Below are 17,768 nucleotides of genomic sequence, written 5' to 3' on the forward strand. Positions count from 1 at the left end.
AGCCTGTTGCAGATCCAAGCTGGGAGCCCAGGGTTTTCCAGACAAGGCCACTCCACCTTTCTGTAACCCAGCCTGCTGAGCACCTAATGACATCCTCAGCTTTCTACACAAGTAGCTCTACTGAAGTCAATAAACCTATTCACAAGTGTAAAGTTAAGCCTGAGCTCAAATACTGTGGTACTGTGATCTATGTTTGTAAATCAAGTGTGGAACTAAAGCTAGTTTGTGTAAATAATTGGAAGTTGGGTCATTTTTCACCATTTCTGTCAACGCAAAAAGCAGTTTTTTCAGATAAGAACAGCAGCAGCATTCACGGAGAGAACAAAAAGTAAATCCTCATATGCATTTTTAGCTCACAGATGCTAAAGTTTTTGGTAAAGATATTATACCATGTCTCTAGGAAAAACACTCTTAGGCAATAAATAGCACATTTTGCTTTAGTGATGAATTGCAACAAAAATATATTGAAGCAGAAGCATAAAATTTTTCATTTTTCACAAATCTGGAAAAATGTGAACTTTCTATTAGTTTTGGCCAGTGGCCCAAACATCTTCCCTTCAACATTTAGGAACAATTTCACTCTTCTTACTGAGATTATCCAAACTGATACAAAAGTCTATCCTCTATTTCCTTTGCCATAGTTTAGGTATTTTGGCTATAACAATTTGGCTGCTTAAAAAGCTTTCATAAAAAAGCAGTTTTTCTACCTTCACCCCAGCAATTTCAGGCAAATTGAAGACTTCCACATGCATGGAGGGCAGAGAGAAGGAAGCATTTTGTTTCCTCATCAATTACTAGCAAGTTTAAACATTTCAGCAAGATCTAGTGAAGCAGAGCGATTTGCTAAGGAGTTTAATATTGAATTACACCTCCTGCTCTGCTACAGCCCTTCCCAAGAACAGTAGCTCAGGTGCCTAAATCCCTAACTTTTCATCCCCCAAAAGCTGCAGTCTTTGATTAAAGTACTCTTCTCACCATGAACTGCAGTTTTCACTCTGAATGAGACACTCAGCATAACTAAAATTATTTACTTTTCCCCATCCTGAATCTTATCTCAGAGGTTTGCAAGTTATTATTTTCCTCCACACACCCACAGTCCACACAGACCTTACTCATGGGCTATGGCTCTATTAGGTCAGGCATTGAGCAAAACAAATAAAAAAGGGAATGGTTTGAGGCAGATCTTTTGACACTTGATAGAAATAAAGTTTGGTCTCAAATCTGGCATCAGTGTGGGCCAGAGCCCTTTGCAGTTACAGCAGCAAACACCTCAGGGCTGTGCTGACACTGCTCAGATTAATTACTAATATCACCAAGAATCATAATTTCAAACTTTTGCGTGTTTAGGGGAGCAAACTGCACCTGCTGGAGATGAGGTAAAAACATGGGGAGACAAAAGGGTCCTTTCTTTGGGGACCTGCCAGGTCCTGGTGGCAATCCATCCTTTCAAGGGAAGTTTTCAGAGTACACAGCTCCCACATCCCCAATGCTCCTGGGAAGGACGGGTAGGAAATGAGGCCCCTCAGCCAGGCCTTGGTGACAGGGCAGGGTGGGACAGCCAGCTCAAGGTGGCAAATCCAGCACATCCAGGTGTGGCAGGGAAGCAGATTGGGCACAGGGCTGCCACAACCCAGCCCAGCCCTGGTGCCAGAGCTAAAGTGAAGCCTCTGCCCCAGCTGGGACCATGTGTCAAGGAGCCAACATGACCAGCAGGCCCATCTTGCCTGGGCATGGCTCACAAAGTCTGCAGGAAGCTCCTTCAGGATTTTGGTCTCGAATGAACTTGTTCACTGAGAAGGAAGTTCCCTTTCAATATGGCCAGTTCCAGTCAAAGAAGGGAAAGGTAACTTCCTTCCCTTCCCAGTAGGGCAGGATTTTCCCAAAATTTCACTTTTTGATGTGTTGCTCTGTAGATGGGCTATCTTACACAGTGACCAATAGCAGCTCTGCTCCTGGCCATTCTCCATCCAAACTGCTCATCAATGCCTTGAGAAATGGGGACTCCATGGCTCCCTCAAGGAGATTCTTCGGCCACCTAAAAAGGCACAATGGCAGCCGCTTTCCCTGCATGTTCAGACTAGGTTTCTCCTCTGATTTAAATCTCTTATTTGTGATATTACCCTTTTGCTATTAGTCTGAATAAAACCTCTCACCAAAGTAAGAGCCAGAAGAGATGCCCAATTAATGATATAAAAGTAGTTAACGTTATCCATACTGAGACAAATTCAGATCCCAGTCCCTCTGGGCAATGTGAGGAAGGGCTGGGTGATCCTGACATCTAAGTTTCAAACCTCTCTATCTCTTCAATATGTGGGAACTGGATACTTTTATATGGACAGGAATCAGATAATGCAGCCTAATGACCCCTCTGAGCCTTAAAGTGACTGATGCCTTTGGGTAGGTTCCTAAATAAAATGCAAAACCTATGAAAAAAACCAACCCCTGATCTCCAAACTCTCATCCTTACTTGGCTGCATCAATCCAGGTCTGCCACAATAGCTTGAGGCAACCTTTGGAGTTGGTTCTCACTTATTAGAATTAAGCTTATGTCAAAATACATATTAAAAACAACTGCAAAGCTGGTTACTAGATTCATTAAGCACCAGGATTCATGTCATCTTTGATAATATTTTACACTCAGTGTTTTCACATGGCCTCTATTTACAGATCTAAGCATTCTATAAATATCTGCTGTAAGCACTCCAAGGGCTGCCAGGGCAGTTTGCAACCACTGCTCTCTTGACCCCATGGAAGTCATTCTTCCCAAAGGACAGCCAGAGCAACGCACAACACATTTTTTATATGATGTAGCATCAGTTTGTGTTGGTTCTGGGTTTTACTTCACCTTATTTTGTATTTCAGCTTGCAATTCTGGCAGTAATTTCTGCATGCCACTCAACAAATGTTACAGAAGTGTCTGTCCGTGCTGCCTTTCACGGGGAAAAGCCCTGTTGACGTTGTGCCTACACAAAACCAGATGAAATGAGCTTCTGGAAAGATGCTTACCTTAGTTCTTAAAAGGATTGTCAAGTGGTGGTCAGAAATATTCAACAAAAGTCAGTAACTGCTTAAAAATATTTCAGTGGAAGGGTAAAACATTTCTGTAGTCAGTACAATGCTAACTACAACATTCAATTCTAACAATTCCAGTCTGAGAAAGGAGGTTCCTTTTCAGTATGGTCACTTCCAGTCAAAGAAGGAAAAGGTAACTACCTTCCCTTCTCTACTGGGGCAGGGTTTTCCCCAAAATTTCATTTGTTAGAAACTAATTTACCATGTTTTAGTGACTACTTTTATTATATATATTGAAATTTTACATTGTTTTCCCTCACATTCAAGTTTCCTAGATCCTTTGTCAGATCCACCAGATTCTGAAGGCAGGGGTTGTATTTCAAAATTTGCAGCAGAGATTTCAAAATCCTGGATGTTTCAGCTTCTCTAACTTTTCAGTTCCTCATGAGACCAAGAATCAGCCATAAAACACCCTCAGCAATTTCCTACACAGGAACACAGATCAGTCATGGTTTAATATTAACAGCTAGAAAAAACAAATCCTACCCTGCCTACCACCATAGCCAGACTCTGTGCCTGTAGTGTTAACACCTTGAGAAGTTATAAAAGTTATTTAAAGTTATAAAAATGTTGGTAAAATTCAGTTTTCCATATAACTAGTTTATCCAGCGGGCATAAAGGAAACAAAACACATCCTGGAAGTCATTTAGCATTTCTGCCTATTTATCTGGAATTTTTAGACTTTCTGGCCAAGATATTCATATAGACCACTAAAGATGTGAGATAAGCCATACAATTAGCCCAGCAAGGAAAATGAATATGGAAGAAACCTAGGAAAATCTCAACAAATTAATGACTATTTAAATACTGAATATTCTGCCTTTGTTCAGGAAGTGTCTGTCCAACGGAAACGCTCCTGTTCAAAATTGGTGTCATCTTGAATGCCAAAAAGGGAAGAAAAAGCCATTTATAAAACAATTAGAAATAAGGTCTCAGCCTTGGGGGTCTTCCTCAGGGCATGGTGAAACTGGGACACAGCAAAACTAAACAACATCCTGTTCTTCTTTAGCCTAAGGAAGGCCCCATGGCCAAAATGCCTTCTCTAATTTAATTTTGTACTTCTGACAAACAGGTTGACCCTTCCCCTGCTAATTACTGCTCTGCAAGTTGCCACTCTGCACCAAGTTTTTCCCTTCATTTTTAGAGGTCACACACAACATAAAGCATTTATCCAAGCCATCTCCAAATCCCACACCTTCGTTTATGTCTGGAACCGTCAGCTTTGAAATGTTCACTCTGGGAGAAGAGGGAAGGAATATAACAAATTCTCCACTGCCTTTCACTGCTGCCACACCAACTCTCCTGGGCAGGAGGATGAAATGCTACTGGTAGGGGTTTGCATGACTGGATAGGACCAGCCAAGGTGCAGAGCAGTGGAGAATAGGACCCGGCAATTTGAGGATGTCATCTGTAAAAAGGAAGAATGGTTTCTGTCACACAAGTTTATTGCAGCCCAGAAATGTCTACAGTAACTGTGGGCATATAATGTGATGTGCAAGGCTTTTATGAATGAGGCCCTTGTGGCTTCTTGTCAGAACTGAATCTGAAGTGATGACAGGACATTTGTAAGTCTTTCCTGGGATGCTGAAGGACTTCCATAAGGGAACATCTCAAAGATTGGGCTCTCGAGGCTTTCATTCAAGAGGAGTCCTTCCAAAAGTTGCTGAAGGTTTTTGGTAAGGAGTAACAGAGACAGAGACCCTCAGGAACACTGAGGGGCCAGAAGTGCAGGGTTTGAACTCTTTGTGTGTCACTCACAGGAATGAGGCCTCAGGGCAGGTGACAGGACACCCTGCAGGCCAAGTTTGGGGAAAAACAAGCAAACTCACACCTTCCCCCTGCTGCTACTGACACTAGCACTGTCAGAAACATGGTAATCATTTGTCTGATGCCTAATTAGACTCCCCAAGTACATGAACAGTTGGTGTAATTTCTCTCCACATGCAAGTTTTCAAAAGGTTGTGAGCAATCGAGGAGGCCACAGAGGGCCCCTTCTCCCAAGCATTGCTGAGAATGGGGGTGCAAAGTCAATTTTACATCTACTTAGCTCCAGTTCACATAGACAGACAGACTTCAACACAGCCAGCTCCTGCAAGAGCTCAGCTGTGGTTGCACCACCACCTTCTCCACATCCCTACAGCCTGGTGCTCACACAGCCTGGGAAGCAGCTGATGAGTAAATTACTAATGCCTAGCTTAGACAAAGGTATAGATAGAGTTGTACATTTCATATTTAGGAGTTTTAAAACAGCAATTAAGAAGGCAGTCTATAATAAGTGTCAATTCTTTGTGGTCCAATCTGCCCCAAAAAGCTTATAAGCATCTGTACCATGTCTATAGCAGAATTCTGCTACCAACTTGAGACACAGAAAGATTCCAACAGGTAACTCCAATTTACCAGAAATATGGTCATAGGTAGAAACACTGTCAAACCAAAATTCATAAAAGTATGAAAAAGTATGAGAAGTATTCTCTTAGGCCTTAGTCTTAGCACCTGGCAACAGAACCTTCTCCAGAACAGAGAATCCTGCAGAGGCTTCAGCATGAGCTGCTTCAACTCAGATAAGGCAGCTCCAGCACACCTCCTCCCAGGAATTGTTATTCATCTCTCCCTGCTATCTTCAAAATACATTTGAGGATTTTTTGTTTTGCCTCTTTGCACCCTTGTGCTGCTCTTTGGCTTCTCACCATTTGACATCCAACTTACTCTCAGCTTGGCAGCATCCCTGTCTCCAGGAATGTCTATATATGAACTTGCTGGAAGCTGTATACAGCATCCCCTTTTCCTGAAATGGATGAGCCTGTATGAAAGGCTCAGTTTTAAAAAACAGCACAAATGAAAGTTTTCATTCCTGGCTCCACTGATGAAATCAGTGCTCAGATATATTCCCTGTCTGTAAAATGAATCTATGAATCTAACATTTGCCACTATACCAGGGAGGGTTGATCACAGCTCATTAGTGCTTCTGCAGCAATTAGAATTTGGGTGAGAGACCTCAATGGGAAAACAAAGACACCTTTAAAGGGGGAACATTTCTGCTGTGCCTCAGCTGGAGCAGAGCAGCACCCATAGGGGAGCCAGACTTGAGCAGTGGGAGGGAAAAGGCAAGGAGAGAATGTGGCTTTAAAAAATAAACAAAAAAAAAAACACCACCAAACAAAACAGAAAGCAAGTTAGCTCTGTTGCTGTTAAAGGGTTGAAAAATCCTTTCACCTACAGTTATACTGTACTGATCATGTTATTAAATATGTTATTAGTATTAATTTTGTTATTTTGATTCACTTATAGCTAGAAGTAATTGAAGAAGATAACTGATTTTTTGGGGGGGGGGGAAGACACTGTTAATAATGAGAAAGAGAGATGAGAAGAAGCATTCTTTAGATAATGATTTTAGTTTTGAAGATTTTAAACAGTAATTAAGAAGGCAGTCTATTATAAGTTCCAATTCTTGGTGGTCCACCTTCACAATTTTATGTGCCTTAAATATCAGCCTTGGGATTGTCACTTTGGGTTGTCATTGCCTTATTTTCCAAAATGTTCACAGAATTAGCACGGTCATTCATGCTCACTATGAGAAAAACACGGGGTTTTGAGGCAGGAGCACTTTGTGCAATGCTCTGTGAGGCAGTGTCACCCAGGTGGGTTCCAATCCCCCTTTGGTGGCATTTGGCACAGCTGTCCCCAGCATCCTCCTCAATGATCCTTCCTCACCAGCCTCACCAGACCCTGCTTGCACCAGGGCATCTCCTCTGCCACGGGCCTGATTTGATTTTAAACAAGGTGCACTCCCTTTAATTGAAACTTTGGGCATGAAAAGTTCATTAAGTCAGACAGCAGAGCACAGAGAGCGGTGCCGGAATTGCCCTCGGGCTGATCCTGCCCAGCTCGACATTAGGTGCTGTTACATTTAATTGTTGCTGAAGAGAACTCAGCGCTTAATCACACGTTAAACTCTCCCTGTGACACAGGTCCTTTGTTAGAGACAGATATTCAAATAAATTCGCAGAAGCATCTGAAAACCAGGAGCTTTACAAGCAGAGGAAATTACCAATGCAACTCACAGGACTGAAAGATTAAAGCCAGGAGAATTCAAGCACTCATTCATACAGCAACCATATTTTGTACTTTTATTCACTGAAGACTCAGAACTACAACTGACCAGGAGCATCAGGTTCAATAATGAAAGTATCATTAAAAACTGTAAATTGTCCAGGGATTTTCAATGGATGCTCAAAGAGCTGTAATTACACAAACAGTAATTTAAAAGAATAATATGCTGGCCAGAAGAAATATTCCTGTTTAAAGATGGAAAAAAAACTTAATGTTTTAAAAAATGAGAACAGGGGACTAATGGAATAAACAGATTATCAACAGACAATAAATAAGCAACCTATTATAAAGAAACAGCACCAAACCCCCTATAGTCAAGCATTCACTCCCTGCTAAATACAAACATCAAAACTACTCTTAGAGACACTGAAAAAGCAGGAGTGTTTCACAGATACTTGAAAAAAAGACACTGATGTGTGTAAAGCTCTCCTAAATGCCACAGCTAGACCAGAGAGTGTAACAAAGGATTGTGGCTCCTTGGTTTGATCAGATGACTTCTCATCAAGCAACTAAATCATCTGCACCACCTTAGGCCATCTGCCAAAGGTAAAAAAAAAAAATTAAAATTAAATCAACAGGTCAAGATAACAGAGACCAAAGAGTCTTAAAAGAACCAGTGCACTGCTAACTTTTTAATACATTACAGCAAACAACCTCTTAAATGTCAAAAGTTGCAGGATTGCCAACATAATTTCCATTTGATAAGAGTTAAGGATGACTCCAGAGCAGCTTGGACCAGCTAGTCTAGCCTTAATAACTGACAAAATAATAACAGATTTATTCATGGACTATCAATAAAGAATTGCAGACTGGAACTACAATTGTGATGTTTCATGGAAAAATCAGTTTAAACAAACGACTCTTATCTTTTTTTGGCCAGATTATGAGTCTGATTGATAGAAGCAGCTGTGATAATAAAGTGGACTTGGACTTCCCCAAGACTTCTGACTCAGCTCTACCTAAATTCTTCTTTAAAGCCCCATATTCTAGTCACCAAGGGGATTAAATAAATGGTCTAGAGAGTGACTTCAAACTGTAGCTGTTAAAGGAGAGCTACCAAGGAGTACAGCAAGAACCAGTCTCAATCCAACCCTGATCAGAATCCTACAGAAGCTCAAGGTACAAATGAAATTTGTGGTTAATAAAGTTAATAGAGGACAAAGACTGGAGCAATGGAAAGTTCTGCTTTTTTGTAGGCTGATATCAATAGTGAGCAGACAATTATTGCAACAAAACATGAATTATTGAGGACAAAACTCCACTAAAGAATACTATTCCCCCTACAGCCACATCTCCCACATGGCTGTTCAGCCTGCACCCTGATATTCCTGCAATTAAACCTTCTGTCTCTCAGGTTTGGGCTGTCTCCAGCCAGGCCAGAGCTGTTGGCACTTTCCAGCAACACTCCCAGTAAACAAGGGCAAAATGAGTTCACACCTGACAGGAGAATCCCAGCGGACCTGCCTAAGCTATGAAAAATCCTGATTAATGCATGCACTGCTCACTTATTGAATGTGCTCTCACACAATCCTGTGTCCCCTCCCACAGTTTATGAACAGTATTGTTAATTAGCAAGATGGAAGTAATGCAAAGTAAGATGCCCTGACAGTCCCTGAAATGTTAATATTTAGTTGAAACCCACATCTCAAGCCGAATGAAATGTCAGCAAGGTTGAAAGCAGCACATTCAGTAATAGATGTAAAGCTGGATGTAAACAAGTGACTTATGACTGAAACACGGGTAATTGAATTCTGCTTCAAGTTCTCATTTTACCTTTTTGCACAACACTTTTCCTGTGCAACCCAGGCAGGCCAAGTGTCCCAAGTCTCCACAGGAGGCAGGTTCCAGTCTGGTTTTATGTCCTGCCAGGCCCTTCATTTAAACATCCTCTGATCCAATGCAGACAGGAATTAAATGCAGCTGCTCTTCTGGTGAGTCCTAGCCTCATAAATGAATGTTTAAGTGGTCTAATGGAGGACCATATTTAAGCCATGCCAGGTTAGGTGTCCCCATGGCTTTGTGCAGCAGCGTGCAGACACCAGCCCTGGCAACACGACAGCCAGCTCAGACAGGAGTGTGCTGACTCTGCTTTTACACTGCTCCTCCTCCTCAAAAAGGTCCAACACACCACTGTAAGCTGTAACCTAGATGTGAAAGACCAACTTTTTATTCCAATGCACTGATGACAAGACCAGCAGTCTACTTTCCTTGGCATATTAAAAAACACAGACACTATGCCACTGGAGATTTTTGTGATCACTTCAGAATATAACCTAGTGTTTCCAAATTCCTCACAATATTTCCCTCCAGAAAGTAAGAGTAATTGCTTGCTTTTCACACAAATCTCATTGCTACAACACTTGAAGGACACAAAATGGCCCAGCATCAGTGCTGTTCTAGACATCAGTGGCTAAACTTCCCTGGATTTTGTGGCAAGTCAGAAGCACTGCTGCTCTGCCAGCTTCTGTTATATTCAGTCACAACTGTTCCCATCATTGCTGTAAACAGGTTTTGGGCTCATATTCCTACATGAGAACGAATCAAAGGTGTGGAAAATGGCATGGAATGCAGGGCTCACCCTGGGAGCTGCCCCTACCCCAGTAAGACCCAGGGGGTTCTCTCTCCTTGCCTGGTTTGTACCACAGGCCTTGGATCAGCCACACAAACAGCTTCCTCTTCCTCAAAGTCCTTCCAGGCATAAGCCTCACCTTTAGAGGCTGCCACAACTGGAAGCAGCCTTGAGGGGCTCTGAAAGGAAACCATGGGATGGTGCAGAGCTGGGACCAGCTGATGTGAGAGCCACGTCTGGGTGGGAATGCTCTGCTTTGGGAAGAGCTGCCAGGGTCAGACTGAGCTCCTGCCAGAGGCTGAGGGCAGTTCCCAACAGAAATGCCTTGCAGATACAGGTCTGAAGGTGATGTCTATCAGAAAAGCTCATTCGGAGACTTCAGACCTGTATGGGCTGATGCACTTTGATGAGTGGTGATAAATAAGAAGCAGGTAAGTTCATCTGTTTGCACATGGAAAGCATTCCTACTCAATACAGATTGAGTGATGATCAAAAATAGATAAAATCTAGTGGGGAGGGCCCTCTCTGAGAGCATCCTGCCTTTCCTCCCAACACCTGTGTGCTGACAGCTTTTATACTGATCCTGAAGGTAATATAGGCAATGTAACACACTGCCCCATCCTTGCTGAGCAACCCATTTCATTTACTAACACACTGCAAAGAGTTCCACCAACATTTTTACTGAAGTTTCTTAAATTATGGGAAGAGTTATTTGGTTGAGTTTTGTGGGTCTTTTTTTTTTTTTATTGCAAAGGCAAAATGCAAAAGTCAGCGTGCTGTTCCACATCTCCTTTTGCAAAGCTTTACCTTAGCCAAACATAGCCCGCTTTCCAAAACATGCTCACCTCTGGCTGGTGCAGCTTGGGGTTTCCTTGTGCCTACACTGCTCTGAAGGAGAGGGCAGGTAGGTCAGAGGACTTCAAGGAGAAGGAACTGCTGAAACCATCGCTAAGGTCCCCATAAATATTCCCCATGGACCTCATTACACATTTGAGCAAACATTACCTTCACTCACACAGCTAAATTTCCTGTTTGCTCGGCTGATCAATTCCTCATCAAACTTTAATGTGGGGTTCAGGCCGTCTGTGGCAGTTTTAATTAGCCCTAAGATTGCACAGCGTTGGAGGCAAAGCTCAGAACCATGGAAGTCGCCTCTGCCTCGATGGAAAGGAGGAAGGGGGTTGGGGAAGAGCCGCAAATGAAGAGGCCAAGAACTAATTAGCTCTTGTTACTAGGTTAAGCCTGCTCTCTAGTGGTCACATCACGCAGCAATACAGCACGGGAAAAGCCTGTGGAAAACAGAGCCTGAAAGCGTGGCTGGATTCCTCTCCATTAAATATGAGGGGGATAAAGATGCTCTGTGTATCCTGCCTATCTTGCTGCTACATCTTCCAGCATTTCTCTCCCTGTAAACACTCCTGTTTTCATCACCCCACTCCAGAAATGTGAATATTTTTATTGGTGCTCTGTTTTGGCAGGAGAGAAGAGCACAATGAGCTGCAAACACACCGTGCTCCAGTCCCACAAACAGCTTTGAATGGTGAAGAACACACAACCCATGCACCCCCTGTCCAGAGCCAGCAATCAGAAATGGGCACCAATATTTTGGAGTATTTTGACCTGCAGTTGGCTGCTGCAACCCTGAAGTTCTCTGCATTTTGCCGTCATTACATTAAAGCATCTCATTTAGCTGAGTTTAACCTGCATCCTTTGGCACTGAAAGCAGTCACATCATTTTGATATCCAGTACAATCAGGATAAAGAAACCATGTATCCAGCATGATTTGTCCCACCCTCAATGTAAACAAGATAAATCATATCAACACTGAAATGTAAGGCTTTGATCAGTGGTGTTTCCATCAAGCAGCACTGCTGTGTTCCACAAGCTCCTGAGAACAGCTTTGTTTCCCAAAAAGTACCTGCACATTGCACCAGGGGTAGGCAAGAGCAGTTTTCCACAGCAGATTATTAGTGAATTTATCATCAGATGCTGCTGCACAGCAGTACCTGCTCCATTCCAAACCCAGGCACAGCCAATCTCAGGTTTGTGTAGCTTGACAGGAACTGAATTATACAGCCAAACTTCCCCAAAATTCATTTGATTCATATCCAGGCTGGAAAGTGTAACTTATGTAAGAATCTGTACAGACTTTTTGAAAATGCAAAAAAAAAAAAAAAAAAAAAACCCAGCTGAAAAGAACTGAAAGTGAAACAAATTTCTTATTTCCTTGCAGCTTGGGATTAGTTATTTTAAGTATTAGTCTGCACACTGCAACAGCAATGGATGGATTGAAAACAGCTGCTCATTTTAGACAAACAGCAAACTCTACCCAGTTCTGATTTGCTTGAAATGATAAGTTCTTTGAGACCCCGTGAATAATATCAGCATCTGCAAATGCACCTATTTACCACAGAGACACTGTAAAGAGCATGTAAAGCTGCTGGTGCTGCAAGGAGTAACCAGTCCCTATCATTTACAGAACAGATACCAGGCTAACCCAGCAAGTGCACATCTTCAGCCTCAAAGTATGGATTTTAGATGCATATATCCATTAATAAATGGCAAGATGTTCAGCTTCAGCCTGACAGGCAGAAGATTTGCACTATTACATGGAAAAGAGCAGAATAAATACTTAACCTGAGCCTAACCTCCCTGCTTGGAACCTAGATGCACTTAATTTAGCAAGTACAAATTAATTAGTATTATTAAAATAGCACTTAACACCAGGAACAGGCAGACTGCTAGTATTTAAAAAACACATTAGCTGGTCATCATAATCTCCCTGTCTAACAAGGCCTGGACCAGGTAATGTTCTTTTTGCCCACATCAGGAATTACATGTTAGAAAATTTACAAAAAACCCTCTTTTTCCAGGTAGTTCTGGGCTCTAAACACCAGAAGATCTCAATCTCATACTTTAGTATAAAACCTCCTCAGTTTGGAAAAAAAATAAATAGGTAAAGGGCAAATCAGAAAGGACAAATATCACTTTACATATAGTTAGACAAAGACTGAGGAAGAAACATTCTTACCCAGAATTAATTTACAAGACAAATAAGTATTTTTTTTATGAGCAAATGCATCAGGGAAGAGTTTTCTCACCCATTTCTAATTGTTTGTAAAATTTCCAAAACCTTTATTACTACAGATTATGTCAAGCAGCAGCAGCACTTTTGCTTTGCTTCCCTCCTCCACCTTTCACAGATAATTTTCATCTGTATTTGTCTGGAGTTTCCTTGAAAATAAAAAGCAACTACCCCCAGGCTTTAGTCATTTTGTTTAAAAGCAAAAGAACCCACAGGTAAGTCAATAAACTGCTTTAGCTCCCACAGTAAGGTGAATTCCAGCAAGCCCAAAAAACTTTGATTCTCATGTCAACAAGTCTTTCACCCCAAAGCATTCTTCAAGCCAGTTCCCATCTCAGAAACTGTACAAACCTGCATGTTTCATACAAAGGCATCCTCCCACAGTCCCTGGAGAGCAGCATTTGGCCTTTTATTTGCTGCTTTGCTCCCACCCCAAATGCCACCACAGCTGCTGTACATCAGCACTGATTAAAGCCAATAATGTTCAAATACAGACTCCCACCTGCACCAGAGGGGCAGATTTGGGGGGTTTTAGTGGGTGGATAAGGAGAAACACCCTGTTTCTTGCAAATAATCCTATGGGATGCTGATGGCTTCAGTCCTGTGCTGTTTTGCCAGCTATAGGATCAGAAGTGATGAGCCACAGATGTCAGAATTTTTAATAGTGATAAATGCACTGCAGACAGCTCCAGCTCTAGCTGCCACAGCAAACACTTCTCACTGAGCCATAGATCCTTCTCCCAGCCCAGAGCTCAGGTACTGACAGAAAACCAGGGTTTCTGTGGCCCCACAAACCCAGAGCCACCAGCAGGCTAAGGGAGGCGTCATTTACCACAGGCAGCTTTCATTTCCAAAGGGTTTCCACTGTCAAGAGTTCTCCCCAAATCAATGTTATCAATCCTACTTGTAATTTTACAAACTTCAAAGGGTTAAGACAGCAAGCACATTTATTGACTGGTGCTTCTTGGTAGGTTCAGTAAAGCATGACTGATTAGAGCCCCCAGTTCTAAAGAGCCCAGCTTTGTGAGGCTGGAATAAATGGGAGTCTGTCAATAACTCAGATCCAGGCATATTGACATAGTTTACAGCCTCAATAGGCAATTAACACTTTACAGTGGATATTACCCAGTGGCCTCCCCATGTTTTACTGCACATTTTCTGCCGTCAGCTGCAATATTGAAGGTTTGGAATAAAAATGATATTGGACAGACAGCACCTTTGTTCAGCTGCGCAAAAAAATTTTTTAACATCTGGGAGAGATCACAGTTTCATTCCTCTTTATTCATTCTCTCACACCCCTTCTTTCACTTTCTCTGTCATTTACAGTTCCTAGCCTGCATTGGTGAACTTAAGAAACTCTTTTAACTAAGTAATTACATTGGTTACATACCAAAACTCCCTTAGGGAAACCCCAACAGAGTGACAACCCCAGCCTTTTCTCCTACCATGGGAGATGCTGAACAAGTTCATGAACAAATGCCTCTTTGGCAGACAAATTATACTGACAAACAAATGAAATCACCCCAGAGCATTTAAAGCAGAAATAGCTAAAAAAAGATTTCACAATCATCTCTTGTAGCCATGTCCAAGGCTGTATCCCACTTGGATCAAGACAGAACTGCAACAGAACTCCCACCAGCTGCACATGCACAGGAAAAAGAGGAATGAAATCCACAGGAATGTGTATTCTTGCTTGGCTTCCACTCTGTTCAGCCCTGGTGAAACAGGCTTAGCACTTTGACAACGCTGTGACAGTCCTTCAGCTCTGTTCTCCTGCAGCAGCAGCAGCACTGCTCAGGCTGGCAGGGAGCTCTGAGGGCACCCAGCACACCAGTGACCCAGCACTGCCAGCCCATGTCCCTGAGCACCACATCCACACCCATCTTTGTGGTGTTGTGAGGTCCCCAGGATGAGGTGAGATATGAGAATTTGACTCCATGTTCTCAGAAGGCTGATTTATTATTATATTATACTAAAGAAATTGTATGCTAAAACTATACTAAAGAAAGAGAAAGGAGACATCAGAATGCTAAACAAGAATTATAATGGAAGCTCATGACTGACTCCTCAGACTCTGACACAGCTGATGGTGATTGGTCATTAATTAAAAACAATTCACATGGAAAGTCAAAGATGTACCTGTGGGTAAGCAACCTCCAGACCACATTCCAAACCAAGCAGATAATTATTGTTTTCATTCTTTTCTGAGGCCTCTCAGCTTCCCAGGAGAAGAAATCCTGGTGAAGAGATTTTTCAGAGAATATCATGGTGACACACTTTCTAAATCTCCTCAGAGATGGTGACTCCACTACAGCCCTGGGCAGCCTTTGCCATGTCCAACCACCCTTTCAGTGAAGAAATTTCCCATAATATCCAATCTAAACCTTTCCTGGTGCAACATGAGGCTGTTACCTGGGATAAGAGCCTGGCCCTGGAGGTCTGCAATTGCTGGATGTCCCCTTCAAATTTCTCTTGAGGGACCGAAATAGAAATACTGTGGCAGCTTTCCTTCCTCACCCTGTCCCTCCATGAAACCATTTCCATCTGCCATTTCCACAAGTCAATAGACTGTTGGGAGAGATCTAGCTTAAGCTTGCTACAGGAAACAAAGTACAACCTGTTCCAGAGCTGCTACTTGAAGAAAAGCACCACTTGAAACCCTTTGTCTTTAATGACTTTCAAAAATGAAATAAATACACAGAACAATGCAAGTCATATGCAAATCACATTCTTTCTCCCAGGCAGGCACAATCCTGGAAGTCTCCTGGATCTGAAAGAGGCAAAGGGCTCAGCAGGGAGTAAAGCACTGTCCAGCCCAAGCGTAGACAGGCAGCTGTGGCATTAAAGAATCATGGCAGTTATTACATCTACTAAAAGGAAAAAGAAAAAAAAAATCTAAACATTAAGAAAACAGATCCCCAAAAGCTGCTGTGGGTTTGCACTGCTGTTATTTCCCCTGTGTTTGTGGGAGCAGGTGATGTCCCCATCCTGAGCTGTGACCCTCGCGTGGTGCTCTGCCAGGCAGGGACATCTGGCTGCTCCTCTGATCTGCAGGCCTGTGGTTTCCCTTGTGATGTGGCAAAGCACGTGGCCCCCAGTGCATCTGTATAATTAATGTGAGGGGAAAATATGAGCAACAACAGAAAAAGGAAAAAAAAAAAATAAAAGAGCCCTCAAAGAGCAGAAGCTGTTCAGGGTCAGCAGAAGGGCTGACAAAATAAGGATGGAGTACACAGTCACAGGATGGGCTTGCCTCCATGCATTGGGGTATTTAGGGGATGAAGAGAGCTCTGATTTCACCCTGTGCCACTGAACAAGTTCTCCATTTCTTGAAACATCTGTTTCACCAGTTTCTCATATTCTGCAAGCCCTGCAGGGCAGGGACACTGATGTATTTACAGATAAAGTCTCTACTGGACCCAACAGAACATAAAAACAAGAATAAAAAAGTCATCTGCCTATTGCAGCCAGCAGGAGTTACCATATTTACAAAGTTTCTTTAATACTGCTTGTTGTGCTTTGCCATACTGGATTTTTTGGGACATTTTACTGAGGTCAGTGTCAGACTGAGCTTATGGGAACAAGTGTCCTGTAAAGGACAATAAATCACTGTGGCTTTTGAAGAGCAGAGCCGGCAAGCTGAGCTCCTTGTCCTGTGAGCCACCAAAATCCAAACTGCAGTGACCCTGAGCTAAGAGCAGCCACCCTGGGGGAGGACCCAGAGGCAGTGGGGACATCAGGGGACAGGGACTCCAAAGCCAGCAGGTCACTTCAGAGCCCTGCTCCACTCAGATCTTTGCAATTGCAATGCTTGAAACCAAAACAAGAAAATAAAAATGAGAAACAAAGGCAAGCCTTTTTTTCTCTTAAAGGAGAAAGGGAAATCCTGAAATTCAAAGGAAACTTCTCATGTGATTTATAATATTTATAAAAATCTGTTATCAGGGAAGTGTTATATTGATTTCTTCCCCCTATACACACCAAAGGTCATAGGTAGGGGATGAATTTCCACATTTTATACTGTAAACACTGTACTGTTCAAATCTCTCCAATGACACCCTCCTCTGTGGAGATTTCATTTGTAGTTGCTAAACTCCGAGTGTCATTTAGTTGCATTAATGGATACTTAACAGGCTACCAAGTATTTTTTGGTAAGCCTTTATTTCAGAGTTCCCATTATGATTAATTCATTTTGCTCTGAAAGCAATAGCCCCACTTGTAATGTATTTTTCTGGTATTAACATGCCTCTGCAAGCATGTCCATAGGTGCTCAAGTGCAATTTATCATTAGTTAAATGAGAGTTAATGGACACTAAAAGTGCCACTTATTTTCTGAGTGATCCATTAACACACACACACAAAAAAGGAGACAAAAGCTGGCCAGCAGATTCCTCTGGTAGGATAACTGAGAGCTCTGCACATGTCACATTTGTTTTGATACCAGGGTGGCCTTTCAAGCACTGAGGGGTTGCACATCTCAGGTGTCCGAGTGCAAGCAGCTGATGTGGAAAAGGGGAGGAGAGACAAAAGTTTGTACTGAGCAGGAAATGGTTGCCTGAATCCAGACAGACAAATTATTTGGGTGCTGTAAGTGAGCAGTTCTGAATACTGGGAAACTTCTGAATTCATTGGTGACTGCTTAGAAAAGATCTCAGATGAGTCAAACTGGTTTTTACTATAAATCCACCCATCACTGCTCAGCTGATATAGTAATAATCACTCTAGGCCTATGTTTTAGTGTTATCTTTCATAAATTATAAATATCTCAGTGTTAAATCAAAATACTAATAAAGTGGTCAATAAACAATCATTTCAGCCAGGTGAGGAAGAAGAAAGGATGTTTTTTCCTGGATTCAAAGTGCAGTGAAAGCAAAGAATGCTAAGCCTTGTTAATCATTTTATCAAGAAATAAATCACAAAGCAAAGTTGGT

Source organism: Melospiza georgiana, chromosome 17 (assembly GCF_028018845.1).
Source record: "Melospiza georgiana isolate bMelGeo1 chromosome 17, bMelGeo1.pri, whole genome shotgun sequence".
NCBI classification, from domain to species: domain Eukaryota; kingdom Metazoa; phylum Chordata; class Aves; order Passeriformes; family Passerellidae; genus Melospiza; species Melospiza georgiana.